An 18546-nucleotide genomic window follows, 5' to 3' on the forward strand; every position below is an offset into this window, starting at 1 on the left:
CTACAGATATTTTTGGGGTCATTTCTTCAGATAAACTCTATGACTATTGAGTAGTAGCGGCTGCAGCTTGTAAGTTACACTCCTAGAGTGGACCTACTGATTTATCCAACATCTAGCCCGTGTGTTTTGACATATGTGCCAAAGCATGATAAGTGACTAGGATGTCAATTATTCACTTCAGATCCACAGTCAAACCTTAGTTTGTCATAAGTTACAAAAAGCCTCAAGGAAAAACAAAGATGAGTGTAAAACACATATTCATAGAAAGATTCATGTACTTTTCTCATTGCATCACAAATAAGCAAAGAATTTTTTCAGGAAATCAAGAATAAAACATCTAAGTACTTAAAAATGGGTACATATTTTAAAAATATTTAAATACTTCTAATAATCACTTGATCTACTATTTGTTGCATTTCATTAAGTATGCTAAATTTAAATATATATACATATTTACTTCTGAAAAATAACCAGATTTTAGGAAGATTCAACCAGCTGAATCCTTACCTTTTTCCAGCTCAGGGATGCTAAGAGTCTACACTAAAGAAAAAATATACTGTTAAGAGTTGTTTATTGAATACTTAAACACGACGGTGGTGACCAGCTAAGCTGTAGCTTTAAAATACATGTGTTAAGCAAAGTAAATCTTACAGTTCATCTATGATCTCTGATGAAAACTTAATATATGATGTCAGAAATTCCCATGGCTAAACTAGTATGTGTGTATGTGTGTTTGCTCTCTGTGAGGAGTACAATGCCTCAAATTAGACTTCTGTAAGCTTTCTTGCACCCAGTGCTAACAGGGGAACAGTTAGCAATGTGAAAAGGAAAACATTGCTAAAAGCACCTAGCAACTAGAACACAAGGAATACAGTTTTGAAGATTTAAAAATGTCACAATGTTTTCTGAATCCCTACAATCCCTCTTTCTGCTGATGCGATATGGATCACACATTAACAGAGCTACAGACACCTCAGTGGGCAGAGGCCTCTGTGAGTCCCCAGAACTGTTTCCTGCTTGAAACATGACAAACAACCAACAATGGAGCAGATCAACCATAGCTTTGTACAGCTAAGTCTTGCAAATTCCGTAGGGGGGAGCCTCTATACTTGCTCAGGATGCCCTGTCCCAGTTTCTGGGTCCCCCTTCACGCCATCCCAACAGCAATCTGTGGGTGGGGTGACACCACCTCTGCCAGTGCTCTTCAGGACTTGCCCTGACTGCTCTTGCCTATCTGTACAGTATTTTCAATTGTATTGATTACACCTTAGTCCTCCCCCTTTATCATTCCTGATATTGCATTGCCTACTGCATTCTTGCTTCCAAAAGCTAGGATTTGGTCTCCAGCCTGAAAGGTGGTGGGGGAAGCCCACTGAATTTTGCCACCTTTTATTAGATTATGAGATTCTATGCCATTGAATCTACCACTGTAATTACTGAACTGTGGCCAGGGATCCAGAAGCATCCTTTAGAAATTTTATGTAACTGGGCAACTGAGTATTGCTTCATATTGAGGAAGAGTTCTCAAGCAATTAATTATCTTTCCTATTAAAAAAAAAGAAATAGACTTCCAACTTCAGTTTGTTGGTTCAGCTTCTAATGACTGTGACTTATTATGCATTTTTCACAGAGGTTAAACAATTGAAAACCATTGCTGCATGCATGTTCCAAGGTTACCTCCCACCTACATCTTTGAAGGAACACAATAGTTTGATATTTTACTACTCCATTTAAAGCACTGTACTCAGGTCTTGAATGATTTTTCTTCAGGTATACAGGCTGTGTCTTGCAAACCAATTATATTTTCTAATATTCCTCTCTCTATCCTCTTGTCGAAAGTAAAAAGTTCATGGCTAGTTTCAGCATCCAAAAGATATAAGATTGAAAAATAATATTCGTAAAGACTTTAAAGAAAGATTTACAAAATACGTTCCTGTTAGGATAACAAAGGCAACTCCTCCTTACTTCAACAGTACAGTCATATTTTCTCTCAGGTGGTGGGCAGAGGGATTTAAGCAGAGCTATCCAGCTATTGGTTTCTGGCCTGAACAGTGTACTAGTAAGATTTGGAAGAGTCTAGAGGGAAGCTTGGCTGCAGAACATTTAGGAATCACAGGGGCCTTTTGGCTTTACATCTAAAAATTACAGAAGTACATACAATCAACTGTGAAAGACATTCCATTTCTGTGATATAAATGAAATAGCAAGAAGGAAAGCAATACCACTTCATCCTTTCCCACAAAAACTATAAGGCTTGATGCCAAAAGTCTATAAGGATTTTATTGCTTAAATACTAACTGGCTGCTGGCATCTGGACTCTGCAAAATGTTTATTCTGATGCAAAGCCAACAACATTTTTTTTTTAATCTAGGAGAAATCATCCTTCTCCTAATGAAGCAGTTAACTGCCCTCTGCCTAGAATAGTCATAAAATGCTAATTTGCACAAGGTCATGAGAAAGCAGAAGAGCAGAGCCCCGTGGGCTTCCATGTCATACCAATAAGAACAATTAAGTCTTTTCCCTAAAGCAAGTAGCCTCCTTCTTAAGTGTCATTGAGCTTCATTTGTTCCAACACAGGCGTGAGATTTGAGGGTTTCTTCCTGACTGCAGCCTTGCTAACATGCTTGCAGTGTCAAGAAAATGTTTGTATTTCCATCTTTAACATCAAAGTATGAGGTCTAAAAGCAATTTTTAAAATGAAAAATTAAACATAATCCAAGATTCTGGAGGTAACATTTTGGGTATAGGTTTTTGCTTTAACCTAGCCAAATTTGAGAGTAGAACCAAATACTTCAATAAAGAATTATGTAAATCAAGCATTTGCCACTGGCACGGTCTACCCATCATTTGAGGGATGATCATATTATAAACACCCACAGAAAACCTTTTCTGTATGTCAAATCACTTCAGCTTCACAACAAGGTGGGCATCAATTTGTAGAAAAAGTTTGGCAGCGTTCTTCTACCTATTTTCTTTCAATACAAATCCCATGAGGAGAAAAATCTGATCCAGGACGAAATGGGTGTCTAGAGTCTTTATAACTGATTCACTTTTTTTAAGAGAATGCCATATTAACCAGGCTGTCAATAGTCAAAGTTAAGCACACACATTTGCAGGTCAGGTTATGTTTTACTGCTTCTGCCTTTAGGTGTTAATCACAATGAAGCTCTAACTTCTGTTTGTGCAGGAATGTATTTTAGCAGAAGGTACTCGTCAAAGCGAATGACTCAGAGATCTTTACAGACTGAAACAATTTCACTGATTGAAACTTAAAGCCATGGCAAGTGGTACAGTCGCTGGTCATACTGTTGTTTCTGAAGCAGCTAAGCAGTATTTGCCATGCCCTAAAGTGCTCACAACATGAAGGACCAAGTCTTTGAATTCATAGCTCAGACACTTCCACTATCCTGAGCTGTGATCTGCACATCTACCCACCTGCATCCTGCGTTACAGCAACAGGACTACAGCCAGTAGGCCTAGGCAAGTTATTTTTTCTCTTCACTCAGCACACATTTCCATGATATAGAATACTGACTCCAGTTTTAGGCTCAGAAAATAAAAACTGTTAAAATAAAGTAGGTACAGCATGGGAACCATCAAGATGATCAGAAGCTGGAGCACTCACCCTTTAAGGAGAGGCTGCGGCAATAGGATTTGTTCAGGCTGGGAAGGAGACAGCTTTGAGGGGACTCAATACTAATTCTAGCTCCACATCTTAAGAGCAGTGATCAAGCCCCAGTGATGCACCGTGGGAGGATGAGAGTCAAAGGCATAGATTGAAACAGGACAGGTTCAGTCAAGCAAAGATTGTGCAAGCCAAATCCTTGAGCATTTCAAGATTTTTAAGACCAGCTAAAGCACTGAGAAGAATATCCTGACCTCATAGCTGATCTTGCTTGGAGCAGGAGGTGAGACTAGAGCCTCCTGAGATGCCTTTGTACCGGCCTTATCCCGTGAACCTACCATCCTGTGTTGAGATTCAGATTTATTTTTTCTCATCTTCATCTTAATACCTCTTATCTGTACAAAAATGGAATAATTGCTCATGTCACTGCAGTCTGATCAATAATGATTACAGCTACATTGTTCACAGAGGGTTTCTTTATCAGACTAAATTCGGCTTCTTAAAAAAATCGTATCAGTTCTTAAAGATATAAGATACTATATTCTGTTTAATATTCTGATTTAATTCCAGGTTTGACCAACTTCTCTACAACAAAGCATAACTAAATTCCTGGTTTATGTGTCAGGACTTGCATAAAATCTCAAACATCATCACAGATGGTGAGTATGTTTTTGTGACCGTTTGTAATGTGATAGTTTGTGGGTCACTCCACAATAAATGGGCATCTGGAATGGCCATTAAGGTTTGTCAAAATTATTACACATCTTCAAATGATGGTGAGAATGGGTGGGTTAAAACTTAACCTCAGTAATAAGATCCATCCATAACTGGCAGAGACTGTAACAATGCCACAGCTGTGCCAAACCAAGAGTAAGAAACATCCACAGTGCCAAAAGAGAAGCTTGTTGAGGATCTTCTCTCAGAGGAGGAAGTCCTTAATTAGGCAGGATGTGAAGGAAACTGAGTAGCCTTAGCAAAATAAAGTTTTTCCCTAAGTAAAATCTGGCTAAGTAACATGACAGACAAAGTAGGAATAAATAGTCACTTTTCAACATGAAGAGAAATAATTTGTGGAGTTCAAAAGGGTCAGTACAAGGACTATGTTGTGTTCAGATTTGGTATAGAGGAGAGGGTAAACCCTGAAGAGACTTGTGGTTTGCTGATGCCTACTGTCTCACGGGAAGTAGGTGGCAGTATCCCTGTTCCCCCTTGTAGCCACTGACAGAAGACAGAATTCTGGCACTAGTCCTGTGGTCTTATCCAGTAAGACTCTAAGGAGATATCATGAAAAATAAACTGTAGGAGACAAAAACAACCATAAACTATTGCAGACCCAGACCAGAAGGGCAATAAAATGGAAAAGATTGTCAGGTATGTACGGTTCCAAACATTAATATTTTAATGTGTGCTCTTTTTGCAGTATTGGCAAACTTTCTGCTTCAGCTATGCAAAATGGCTCCTGCCATTTTGGTAGTACAATATGTTAGAATCCAAGAACACTGAAACCATTATAAACAACTCATGAAAAAAAAAAAGAAAATAAGTCCTCAAAGAAGCAGAACTGTAAGTCAAACCCCATCAAGATAACAGACAGAGATTGCAGAAGATAGCTGCTTTCTGTGAAGGCTACAGAGAGGTGTCTCCATTGTCTGATATACACTTGGAATAGAAAGGAGAGAAAAAAAGGTAAAGATGGTAACAGTGGCAAATGGGACTGCAAGTAGCATGCTAAGGAATGAGCAGTACATCAAATCATGAGACACGAGCCCAGAATGTCTGTCAGCATTCTTATGCCATTTCCTTGAATGTCTTAAGTGAAGCCATCCAAACCTTTCTTAGAGAAATACTGTGTTCTTGTAGTACTGGGTTTTAGTGTTTTCCAACACAGTGAGGTCAGCAAGAAGGTGTGAATATTTTCAGAATCTGAACATAGCTATGCAAGGAGAACTTTTAGTTCAAACCTGACCCCAGACGTGTCACCAGCAACTAATGCAGGGTGGTGTTTTTTTTGTCTCAGCAGCGACTCTAGATTGATTATTCCTTTTTTTTACAAATGTGGGGAAAAAAATGTCACCAGCTTATTATATGCTATTAAATAGCAACAATGAAAAAAGCCACACCTCATTTGTTAATATGATACCTTTTGTACACCTGTCACAATACTGGGAAACTGAAGGGCTTAATCTTTGATATTACATATTTACAAGCCTTGCAGATCAAACTCAAATGGTGTTTCAACTGTACTTTACCTAGAGCAAGAAATGTCTAGGCAGATAGCCCAGAGCATATTTAGAGGTGCCCTGCAGTCAGTGAGACACATGAAGTGAGTATACAATGTCAAAGTACTGCAAAAATAAGTCAGCTACTACATAATTGGCTTGGATCATAGGTCTACAGGGCTAAGACACCAGAGCCATTGGTAAATTACACAGACACTTTTACTTGATTTCCTGTTTTTTCAGCTCTGAAGTGATAATTCTGGTGAAGATGATAAAGACTGTTGAAGAGGTTTTATTTAATACAGATGGACATGTTAATGCAGAGTGATCTACCCATCCCTCCAATTAGCCTACTAGGTGCAGCTTGATATAAAGCAGAGACTGAAGCCCTGAGGACATGAAGCAAGACAGGGAGAGCAACACAGCTCAGCATGTTTTCAGGAAATCCAATTATTTGTCTGAAGCTTTGAATTCAAAAGTGGATTCAGAAAGTCCTAAAGCAATTATGATTTGCACTGAAAGAGACTGGCTAAAGCCAGCAGCTAAACGTTTGTATTGTTTTTGGCTTGTGTGCTCCATTTATACAGTAAGGCCCTTTAGCACAATCACTTCAGCATGTAACTGAAATGAGTTTAGTTTTCAATAGGATTCTTCTTTCAAATAAGTTGATAAGAAACACACACACCACTGTTCTTATTTTTACTGCAGACAGAAGGGCTCAGAAAAAATTCTAGATTCCAAAAACTATTTGAAAACTTTTATGAGCTTTAAATACAGTGTTTTGTTAGGTATTTTGCACAAGATGATAATGCTAAAACATTTGCCAGGGTGAGTGCCCTTCAGTTAGTCTACTGACTCTTCCTGTGTTAGCATGATGTGCTATGCCAGCATGATCTGAGGCAGGAAACATTCCAACAAGATATGCAAATCTTTAGGCTTGATATGCTTGCTAGTCACTTTGGTGAAGAAAAAAAAGTGTAATGGTATTCTGTGCATATCTTAATGCTTTTGCCATCACCAAGGCCTCTGTATTTCTGAAAATGTACTTAATAATTTGGATACTTAAATATCCACAGTTATGTATGTTCTATACATAGTCCATATAGATTACAACCTTGAACCACCTTATTTATTGTATCAAGAGATACCTGAAACCATTCTAATGAAGCCAAAGTATGGAAAAATTATCTTCTAAGGTTTTATACATTTATCTCCTGAATAGAAAATGACCCTGAACATCTTCATTTAAAATCGCTGTACTCACAATTTATGTGTGCAAGAATTTATGTTTTCCCTTTATATTTTGGTAATGAACACTAAGTAGGTAATTTTTTTTCAAAATTCACCAAATATAGCAAATTAAATGCTGTGAGGCAGAAATCTGTAACACTAGGAAATTTATTTTTTGCAGATATATATTTAATACATACATTCTTTAAATGTCAGTTGTAGGTTAATTTTTTTTAATTTCAGAGACTCTTGAGAGATTATAGCAGAAGAACAATGTGCATTTTAGTCATATTCTTCTAATTTTAAATCATTTATGTGTCACTTCTTGAAGATAAAAATCTATTCCATAAAAAACTCTCTCCTGAGCTGTAGCTGCTAGATATCTTTTTTAAATAGCAGTAAAAATACCTCATAAGCAATGTTGGCCCAAAACTGGGATTCCAAGTTCACTGGAAGTTTCTTTTAAATTTATTTTTGATCTGCCCTGTGGTGGGCTGTTTCCAATGTCCATAGCCCAGGCAAACTCTGCAGGAATCCAGGCAGGGCTCTCTTTGAACTCTGTCTTGGGTTTGCTAAAACCTCATTGAACCAAAGATGTTTTAAATGAAAGACTTCAGACTGTATGAAGTAGCATTTTTTGACAAAACTTTGTTTCCTTTGATAATTTCTGAACACTTCTATTTACAACATGCTTTGATTGAAGACAGACTGCTATGATGAAATGACAGACGTTTCATAATTATTCCCTTCCAAAGTCTTTTGGATGCAAGCCTCATCATAATTCACAAATGGGTCAGTCTATTTCTCTTTGTGTTTTCAGTCACTTAATAAGAACCAAAGTCTACTTGAGCAATTAGCTCAATATATTTTAATAGACTTCTAAAACGAAATCACAATGATAACCTTGTGACTAATTTCCAAAATTAGTTATCAGAAAAACTGAATTCTGGCCAGTCTTGCTGCAAATACTGTCATGGGTTTTGGCCTGCCACAAAAAACCTCCAAGAATGTCTATAGAAGCTTTTGTGATGTATCCTAAGGCTGCTTTCTGCGTTAGATCTCCAGTCCCAAACCATAATCATCCTTTTCTACCATTCCAGCAATTTCCTTGTCTTTTCTGATGATTACTTAGGCCTGTTGTTCATTGATACCAAGTTTGGTTTTTGTCAACATTGAATATCTGACACAAACCATCCCAATGTGCCTGGATAGTTACCCAGCCCTGTCCCAAGTTGTTTTGATTGTTACTGTGGAAAAAACAATGCTGTTAATCCTCTCCCTTGTATATGAGTAGCTAACAACCAGTGTAACAGAGACTGTGTTGGAAAGTGCTCCAGGCACACCACCCCTCTGATTTAGCATCTCTGGGCAGCTGACCAGACTGGCTGAAGGATGGGATGATCCTGCTGTTAGTTAATTGTGCATATGTAAAAGTTAGAATCTGACTGTCATGCTGCATAACTGCAATTAAGAAGCCGGTCTCCATATTCAGTGGTTCTCACGTGGGCTTTCTGAATTACTAATCACTCTTGCTAGTTAGTTTACTTTCTGACGTGTTTGCAGGGAGTAAACATATATGTCAGGAACTATACTTCCATATGTATACACTCATATAGCTGCACATAGGCATAAGTGTAAATATTTGTGCATGAAGGACACATAAAAGCTTTTGTGATATTTTTAAAGTGCATAGTGAAACAATAATTCCAATTGTTGCAGGGTGCTTTGCACATTAATGCTTCTCTGATTATTTAAATGTTTGAGAAATTCTTAACCTGATCTTCATTCTAGCTATGAGCTGTGCAAGTCAGTTCTTATAGTAAATCTTTTTCTTTCTCTGCTGGGAATCTACAGAAAAAAGTCTGAAACTCCCTTGTTAGGAAGATGCCAAATCCTTAATTCAAGCAGAAATTGTGTGCAAAAAAATTAAATATTTGGTTCAGTTCTTATGGATAAATCTGGTATCATAAGCGTGACCAATCTTCTTCTGTATCATCCTCAGTTAAAAATAAACCCCAACATTTTCATTTTTTAAGGAAAGAGTAGGGAAAAAAACACAAATTACAAAAATAATAATAAATAAATGGATAATAACTGTATAGTATACACAACAGAAATGCATTATGTTAGCTTAGCTTGTACCAAAATGTGGATTTGGTTCATAGAATATTATACATCTTATTATGTTTCTGTTGTTTTGTTTCAAATATATTCATACACACACACATACACGTATACAAACAGAACTTTTTCTGAAAACTATTTCAAAATGTCAAAATATTCCAAAATATCACTATAGATACCTATACAGCATAAAGATGCTTCATAGATGCTTTAAAAATTACGTGTTTCTAGCCCTCTTGAAGAGTAAAATACTGATTGTCAGATTGTGACATCAGAGAATCAGAAGAGTCACTGGTATAAAAACTTCTCCGTTTGGGGCCATAAGTAAAGCTTGTTTGGAGAAACCTGTAATCAATATCCCTATTTTGATTGCATTTTTTTATGAAGTTGCACCTTAATAATATTTAAAATGATGAAATAGCTGATTTCTCTTTCTGAAAAGAAGATGCAAACAGTGAATATAGTGCAGAAATCTGTACTTTTTGCTTCCCTGGTGGAACCTAAGACAGAACTGACCTATGAAGTCCTAAGTGGTTTGGTTTGGGCTATGTAAGTGCCTCTCTAAATACATCACATTAAGTTTAGTCTTTGAAGTAGATCTATCTACCTTAAGTAGATTTCTCTTAAGAAAACAAGACAAAGAAGCATTAGTGGGGTGTTCTCCATTAAAAGCCTTACCGAGCTGCAGCTTTGTTTCATTATGTAACTGAAAAGTTTTGTTTGGTTTTTCTTTTCTTTTCATACACCTTTCCATACTCTTTACAATAAGAAAGGTTTTAGGGTTGATGGCACAATGATGCTTTGGCATCAGTGGTGGAAAGAAATTTTTGACTGTTATTAAGCAATAAGGCAGATTTCAGAAAGAAAACAGTCCTTTGGAATTCCAAGAATTAGAATAAAATTTATCTTGAATAGATTTTATTGCTCCTTTTATTATTCTGAATATTAAGTGCACGCTTTGGGCAATAGTAATGTAAAATTATTTATGAACTGTGAATAAACTTCTCATGAAAGTTTTATCCAGTGTAAATGGTGTTGGATTGACTCTTTTGTGAGCATATGGAAAAAACCAGAACAAGTGTATATTCACAGGTGTACAAAACTCCACTATTGACATTAAAACACAGCTAAGCCTTTACAAACCATGATTTAATGTTTTCCTCAAGCTAGGTTTAAGATACTGGTAAACCCTGTATTTAATGCCCTTACAACAGATGTACTTATAGAAATGGCATTATGATGGTAGATTTTCAACCTTTTGAACATTTAAAGGGCAAGCCACAGAAAAGCTCTGATGGCTCTATATTGCTAAGGAGGGCAGCTGAGGAGGGAGCAGGCCAAAACCAGTTTTGTGGAGCTTTACAGAGAAGCTTGTGTGGAAGTCTGTGCCCTGTGAGTCCTTTCAGTTTCCCTTCTCCAATCACCACCATTGCTCAACTGCTCCCCTTCCCTCAACTCCCACCCTCCAACACCTTGAGGCTCACCTTGAGTTTTAATTTCTCTGTGCCACAGAATCACAGAATCACAGAATATGCTGAATTGGAAGGGACCCAAAAGGATCATTGAGTCCAACTCTTTGTGCTGCACTGGAACATCCCCAAGAGTCACACCATGTGCCTGAGAGCATTGTCCAAACTCTTCCTGAGCTCTGTCAGGCTTGGTGCTGTGACCACTTTTCCAGGGAGCCTGTTCCATTTATATCTTCACGTTCAAAATTTTAAAAGTTGTTTGTTCCTTCTTTTTTCTTCTGGCGGTGTAAGTGTTACTGTCAAATTAGATTACACTGCAGGAAAATACACCAAGGAAGCAGCTTGTGCATAAAAAAAGACCGTTCCATTAAAAGGTTATTACATTTCTCCCAGCTTCCTGCTTTTGAAGTTAATTATGTCTACTGGATGTGGCTTTGTTGGGAGCTATGCCAAGCTCCACCACCTTATAAATCGATCTGAGAGGCACATCAGGCTAGAATGATAAGGATTCTATGTCTTGTGACAATAGGGATGCCAGAGATTTTTTAAATTCAGCTTCCTGAATTCCTGATCTGGTTAAAGATGCAGAAATAGATGCCTGAGAACAAGACCCCAGGTGCTAATATTTTTTTCTGGGGAGCTGATAAAACTACTTACAGACACCAAGGCAAGAGAAGAGCATATAACACCTGGCCAAGTTATGGCTGAATACATTCGGAAAGAATAATGCAGGATATGTTTTGGGGACAAGACCAGTCTCAGGGCCTGAGTATATTTATAATAAGTTTTTATAAGCTTTTCTCTGCCTTACTTGTGGGTGGAAACTATTTCTCTCCTTAATAGAATCTGGCTTCTGAGGAGGGGAGTTATTCGTGAGCATTTCTGTCCCCCTTCCCCTGCATCACAAGTTGGTTGTACTAGATACTGAACAAGGAACCTGTAATGCAGGACATCAAACTATAAATAACTGAGGGATCCTTCACTGGGACTTGATATATCAAGAAACACTGCCCAGAATCTTCTTATACAATTAGGCTATTTAGAGAATTCATTCACACCAGGTTTTACAGGTGCAGAAGCAGCAGTCAACTTCTCCTATGCAATAGGATACAATAGACAGCTCATTGCTATGTTTTGACTGCCATTCTCTGCCCAAGCAGTTTTCAGCTTAAAATACAGATTTCTCAAGTGAAAGCCGTAATTACTCACTCATAGGATTTGCTGGGGTAAGTGTTCTGTCATTGTATTGGAAGCTGTGTTTGCAGAGACAAATCAACATTAGTAGAGCTGGAGTGGAAAAAATGAATGACTAACCTACTGGACAAAACACTTATAGAGAAAGAAGTCATCTGAGCTCTCATTCCTGATCCAACAATTCTTGAATTACACTGTACCCTGCAGCTTGAAGTTACCCAGCTCCAGGGACAGCTAAATTGAACTCAGACTCCAAAGTCCTGCAGATCTCCTGCATTGCCCTCTGGACAAAGAGCAGTGTACCTACCATTTCTTTGAGGTTGTTTTAATTTCTATTAATTTTTTTCTCAAATTCTTTTAAATTTTCTTTTTTTGTTGTTAATTTCAATTAATTTTTGTTTATGTGGCTATATAGCTTAAAATATATTCTGATTCCTGGTGTACTACAGGTGGGGCATGGCTCATTTTTTAGGGTTTTTGTTTCTTCTTCTCCCTCCTCCCCAGGATTTATACTAAGCAACACTGAGATGGAAGCCATCACTGTATTTAAAATGTGCAAATTCAGAATTACTGTGGTTTTTTGGTAGCTAAGCTGTGCTCTATTTTATGTGCTGGGGAAAAAAAAAGGCAAATAATACTTTTACCAAAATGTTGGTATATTTTAAAAATGGAATTATTTACTGCAGTTTGCAAACAGTTTCTTTATATATTTCTGGTTTCCATGGATAAAATTCCAAGAAACAATCAAGAGTCTTATGGGAATTTCAGAAGCAATTATCTTCCTTCTTCTTGGCATGGGGGGTCGACTTCTTTAAGTATCTCTGAAATCCTGCCTCATTCTTCACCCTCAGAAAATGCAAACAAACTACTGTAGTTACAGCAGAGAGAGACAAAGTGGTGACCATCTTTTCTACCACAACTGCAGTGGCAACATGCCCCAGGAATTCTGGTTTGGACTGTGATTCTCTGAGCACCGTCCCTGAGGAAACGTGGTTGATCGTTCATTGTTCGGCTCCTCCAAAGTGATGTCACAACTGCCTGACAACAAATCTCACTGCTAGAGCGATGGTGCACCCACATCCTATGTTTTCTAATATTTTTGCATGTTCTCAGAGGGATGAGATGATTGGTGTGAAAATGTGCTCTTTGCTACATCTTGATGTGCTGTATGAACACACATCAATATTTAACTCTCAATCCTTAGAGTAGCACCAACAAGAAGGGAGCTCACAGCAGTGCTTTACCTGTCCTATACCCCTTTTTTGTTTGTTTCTTTCAGAGTGTTAGTAGGGAGCGAAAAGGATTTATTTATTTTTTATTCATCAAGAGAGCAAATTCCAAACCACAAGTCCCAGGAGTCCAAAGCAAGGTGCTCAAATCAATTGTTCTGCTGCTGCTAAGTTATAACTTGATTTTCCCGTCGGCAGGCTGAGGCACTTTACCTCTGCATATTCAAAAAAAAATTTGTTGAGCTCATCAGAGATGCCTAAATTCTCTTTCACATAGCAAAGAAAAATTTTTTATTATCTGAGAAACTCAAGCTGCTCTCCATGGTGCAGCCTTGCAAGTTAAAGGGGAAAACATCCTCCAGATCATGCCCTTCTGAGTATACCAGAGCTCTGTAGGTAAAAGGATTGTTGGTGTGGCACCTATATACACCTGGCAGGCCCACACAGACATTCTCTGGAGCAATAAATGTGCACAAAATTTAGTAAGAAGAGTCCTCACTCCCAAACAGTATTTGGCTTTAATAATTAAATAGCTGATCGTATAAAATCTCTTTCTTGAGGTCTTGGCTTTTATTGCTTAAAAATTTTACTTAAAAGTTCACTGAAATAAATGTAAAAATGCATTAAAAATGCCACCTTTTTCAACATGTGGCTCCATCACCAGAGAACCATTGCATTGTTATCTCCAGGTATTTATTTCCTTATACCACATCTGATACTGAGATGCTTGGTAATGTATATGATGCCTGGTTTTGCTTCATGGTTTGCACAAATTTATAATGGAGAGTTAGTCAGCCCTACAACATCTGAATTGAGTTTATTACATTAACAGATAAAAACAATGCAATTTGATCCCGTAAATGTGCAACATGTCTTGTGTTTGTGATCAGTGGTTTACATCATCTTAGAAAAACTGTGTTTGGACTATGTGGTCTAATAGAGCTTTCCTATGGCTACATCTTGAAATTCTAAGCTCCCCTTAATTCTGGCAGAAAATAAGCTGCTGAAGATTTATTTATATTCTGGTATAAATGGCATGAGACCATTTATTTTAAAAGAAAACTCTTATTTAAAACAAAAAGTGCCCTATCCTTGGTGAGCTAGTACCCATTACAAATAAAGATTGTCCAATTCAGTGTGACATAAGGAGTGTACAATTTGCAATGTACAGCCCTTGTTATTGGATGGCTTTAGAAGGTCAGGTGCTTACTCATTAAAGGGCATTGCTAGCTTACAGGTTATTTGTAAGAAGCATCAAACTAAATTGAGGTTTCTGGTAGAAATGCTGGCAATGGCAAAAAAAATGCACTAATGTTCTGACCTCACAATGTTACATGCTAAAAGACCATCAAGACTGAACAATACAAACAGCCAAGGGTATATTAAACTAAGCAGACTTTTTCATTTACCTCCAAGTTAGACTTATTTAATTTAGCTTTTAATAAAATGCATTTCTGTCAGCCATCACTTCACCCTATTGTCTGTACAGCTTCAAATGACTGCCTTTTAGAGCTATGAAGAGCCAAAGTAAAAATCTATAGTTACATTAGTTGCAGGTTATTGGTCAATAAGTGTTCATTAAACACTAAACTTATTCTTTTCAATTTACAGTATTATTTGTTTTCTTATTTCATTGGCTTTGATAGGCCTTTTAAGACTTACTGTTGTGAAAGTATCAGTGCCTCTGACAGTAGAGCATAGACAAGCTCTGCTACCTGCAGCTATAACTCTCAACTCCTACCAACTCTCTTGAAACTTATGGTGATTGATTGCTCAAAATATTTGCAGATAAAAATTACTTTGATGCTGAGAAGAATTTTGGTACCTGATTTATTTTAACCAGGATTATTTAAGGTTGTTAATTTTTTCTTATTTAAATGGATCATGGAAAAGCCAAATGAAAGCATAGAAGTATTTATGGTTGGGAAAAAAGGTATTAAACACAAGTGTTAAGCTTAAATGTAATATTATAATCTTCTAACTTTTTTAAAATACCTTGAGAATCTAATTTAGTGTCTAACTGAATTCATGGCAGTTGATTTGAAGTTTATATTCATTTACTTTGTGACAAACATGGAAGTCTAGTCTCAGTAAACACCTCCCAAGATGGTTCCCAAAGACAGTGACTTTAACAAAATTGCACTAGTTTTAATTTTAGTTGTGGTTAAAATAAATGGAGAAAGTGTGAAATAAAGAAAAATCGATGCCAAAATTTAAGCTTGAAGGGATGTTAAGTTACAAGGAAAAAATTTATCTTTAAAGTAAAAGCTTTCAGTCTGATGGCAGATAATGGGAGGAGGGATTTAGAGCTACACATATCTAATTCATATATTCATATTCTGGTTGCATGAGGAAATGATGATTTTCTGAAACTAAATTTTATAATAATATATATAGAATACTTTCTTCTGCTGCCGACAATAAATACATCTTAGTGTATTCAAACACTGACAACAAGAAAAAGATATTTGTATGAAAACCAAAGATTTGTGATTTTCTATCAGGGAACTATGACTGTCATCCTACCAAAAAAAAAAAAAAAAAAAAATAAATAAATATTAATATGGGGGCGGAGGTGCCAGTTAGTTAATGGAACTACCAGAGAAAAAACCCCAAACATATCTGCTTGAAATTGCAAATGGATCATCAGGACCATATAATGAAAATCTGTCAAGGACTGTTAGGGTGGCTGTCTTGATCCGTCACAGCAAGGTGTTCATCAGTTTAAACAAACATTTGTTTATTAAATCAGCTCTGCATTGATAGCTGGAAAGATCTGTTATATTCTATATAGAATGTATCTGGGTTTTACAGCTTCTGAAACAAAATGTTCTACTGCATTGTGCCTTTTGAAGTGGCGTCCTTGTTCATGGCCTAATATTGTTTAAGAAAAATAGGGAAGAAATTTAGAAAGTGGTCTTGTAGTAGTCTTCAGGTGCCTTCCATATCCTGATAATCTTACTGAAAGGGAGTAAGAGGATTGGAAAACTCCATGAAGAAGATATGCTTTGAGAAATTAGATATGTCAGCTGATTATCTAAAATCTACTTCAATTAATAGATTTTTACATTGCTCTTTTCATGCCTTGATTTTAGTTTCATACAATGATTTCTTACAGATTCAATACAAATACAGGAATAAAAAGGAATGTGGCGGGTTCAGTGGGGCAGTTCATGAATATATGTGAAATAGTCTTTTTTTGGTACACTATGGAGGTTCACTTCTATATGAAATGTTGGTTTTTGGTTTTTGGTTTTTTTTTTCATACTGACATAAGGACATTTCTTTATAATGGTAATAATTTATTTCACTTCTAGTCTCATTCTGCTCATCCTACTCATTCCTTCCCGAGAGAATTCATGATCTGTCCTTGTGGATTTTACCAAAGTGCTTCCCAAGTCAGACTGAGCTGTGTCTTTTCTGCCTTTTCTTCACTGTCACTTCTTCCGGTATCAGCTCCAACAAAACAATTAATAATAGGTTACATTTCTTAAAGAATAAGTAGTTTAGTTCAGTGACAGAGGAAGAATTTTTTAAACCATCTAAATGTTATATTTGAAGAGGATGTTGTAGTGAATGAGGGTTTGGGCTGCTTTAACAATCACCATAAAATGGATTGGCAAAAAACAGGTTTTAATATGAATTCGTGAAAGAACAGCTTTACAGAGTTCAATCTCAAGGTTCACTCTATTACTTACTACATGGATGAAACATACAAAGGGAAATTGGATTAGAATCAATTTGGAATGATTCACACAGAGACCAGAGATTCAAAAGGATAAGGGTGCAAAGGATATGGGTGCAAAAAGGTAGCGATGCAGAAGGGTATGGTAACACTTAACCACTGCTTAACTTAACATTTTTAAAGTGATTCAATAGCATTAAATACAATGACAGCAGTTACTAAATTACAGATTCAAGACAACAACATTTATGACATAATCTATTTACATTTACACACATAGGGAAAGAACTGTATACACATATCCACATATGTACCTATACATATCTATTTATGACATATACCAAAAATTCCCAGGTTCAGTGAAGTATGTCAAATTCCTTTGTTTTTCTCGACATGTGTGGGTTAAAAGAACTGTATACACATATCCACATATGTACCTATACTATATCCACATATGTACCTACCAAAAATTCCCAGGTTCAGTGAAGTATGTCAAATTCCTTTGTTTTTCTCGACATGTGTGGGTTACATCTCAATGCATGTGTGTGGACAGGGAGTATCAGATTAGATTTCATCATCAACAATGGCCTTTTGAGTATTGCAAACTTGGAGAGCAGAAGGATGTATCAGAACAGATATTTAATGGCAAATCCATCAACTGATGAAGCTGTCTGATAAAATTTTGAGGTTCTACCATGCCCACATGACTATGTGATAGGAACATAGCCTGGGGAAAGTCGTGAGGGAGTTTGTTCTTCCAGGAGCTGTCCATAGTCTGTGGCTGAACCTACTGCCAGAAAAATGTGATTTGACGATTGTTTGTAATTAATGTGAGCTCTCCCCATATCATTATGGTGAACTGTGAACTGTTAGAGTATCATGAGTATTTCCTTGTTGAAGAATCATTGTATTGTGTGAAGATAAATGTTCCAGTGCAAAACTGAGTAAAAATCTTCATTTTAATTTATTTTGTAACTGCTGTGGTGAGTAATAGTTCATCGAGAGCAATCTAAGAAATAAGTGTGTAAGAAAAGTCCTACACTCTTCTGAGCCATGCTGTTAAAAATGTCTCATGCTGTTTTAAGTGTCATGTATTTTCACTCTATGAAACATAATTTTTTATAATATTCTTGATTCTGGTTTCAACAATATTGATAATTCTTTAATTCTTTCAATGGTATAATTCAATCTGTTATCAAAATTCTTTTTATCAAATATTTCTGAGCTAGCAAATGGGCCTTGTGTCCATGCCAACTAACAGGTGATAGTTCAAGCTACTATTGAAGATGGTTAGTTCGGATGGACACTTCAGTCATAGAACATTAAAAAAGTGTTAGTTGATTACCCAAGCACAAAACTGAATGGTCTCAAAAAAGGCCAAAACTAAGATGCAAATGCTTAATTTAAACATAACTTAAATCTTTCTATGTGGTAAAGTGTCTGACCTACAATACTACTAGCTAATCAAATTAGTCAGAAATGTGTTCTTAGCATTATTCATTTCTTCTAGTAGGAAAGTAGAACATGTGATATATATAAAAAAAAAGTAAAATTAAAAACATACATTTAAAGAGCAGGGAAAACCCACTTATTAGAAGGAAATTATATAAACATTTGTTTTGCTATGACAGAGTGTGAAGGGAAGAGAAAACAGTCTATAAAGACACATTGTAAATTTGGGATAGTTGAACTATGATTTGACCCTTCCCTTCCCTTCCCTTCCCTTCCCTTCCCTTCCCTTCCCTTCCCTTCCCTTCCCTTCCCTTCCCTT

This window comes from Corvus brachyrhynchos, unplaced genomic scaffold (assembly GCF_000691975.1).
Source record: "Corvus brachyrhynchos isolate BGI_N302 unplaced genomic scaffold, ASM69197v1 scaffold7, whole genome shotgun sequence".
Taxonomy (NCBI): Eukaryota; Metazoa; Chordata; class Aves; order Passeriformes; family Corvidae; genus Corvus; species Corvus brachyrhynchos.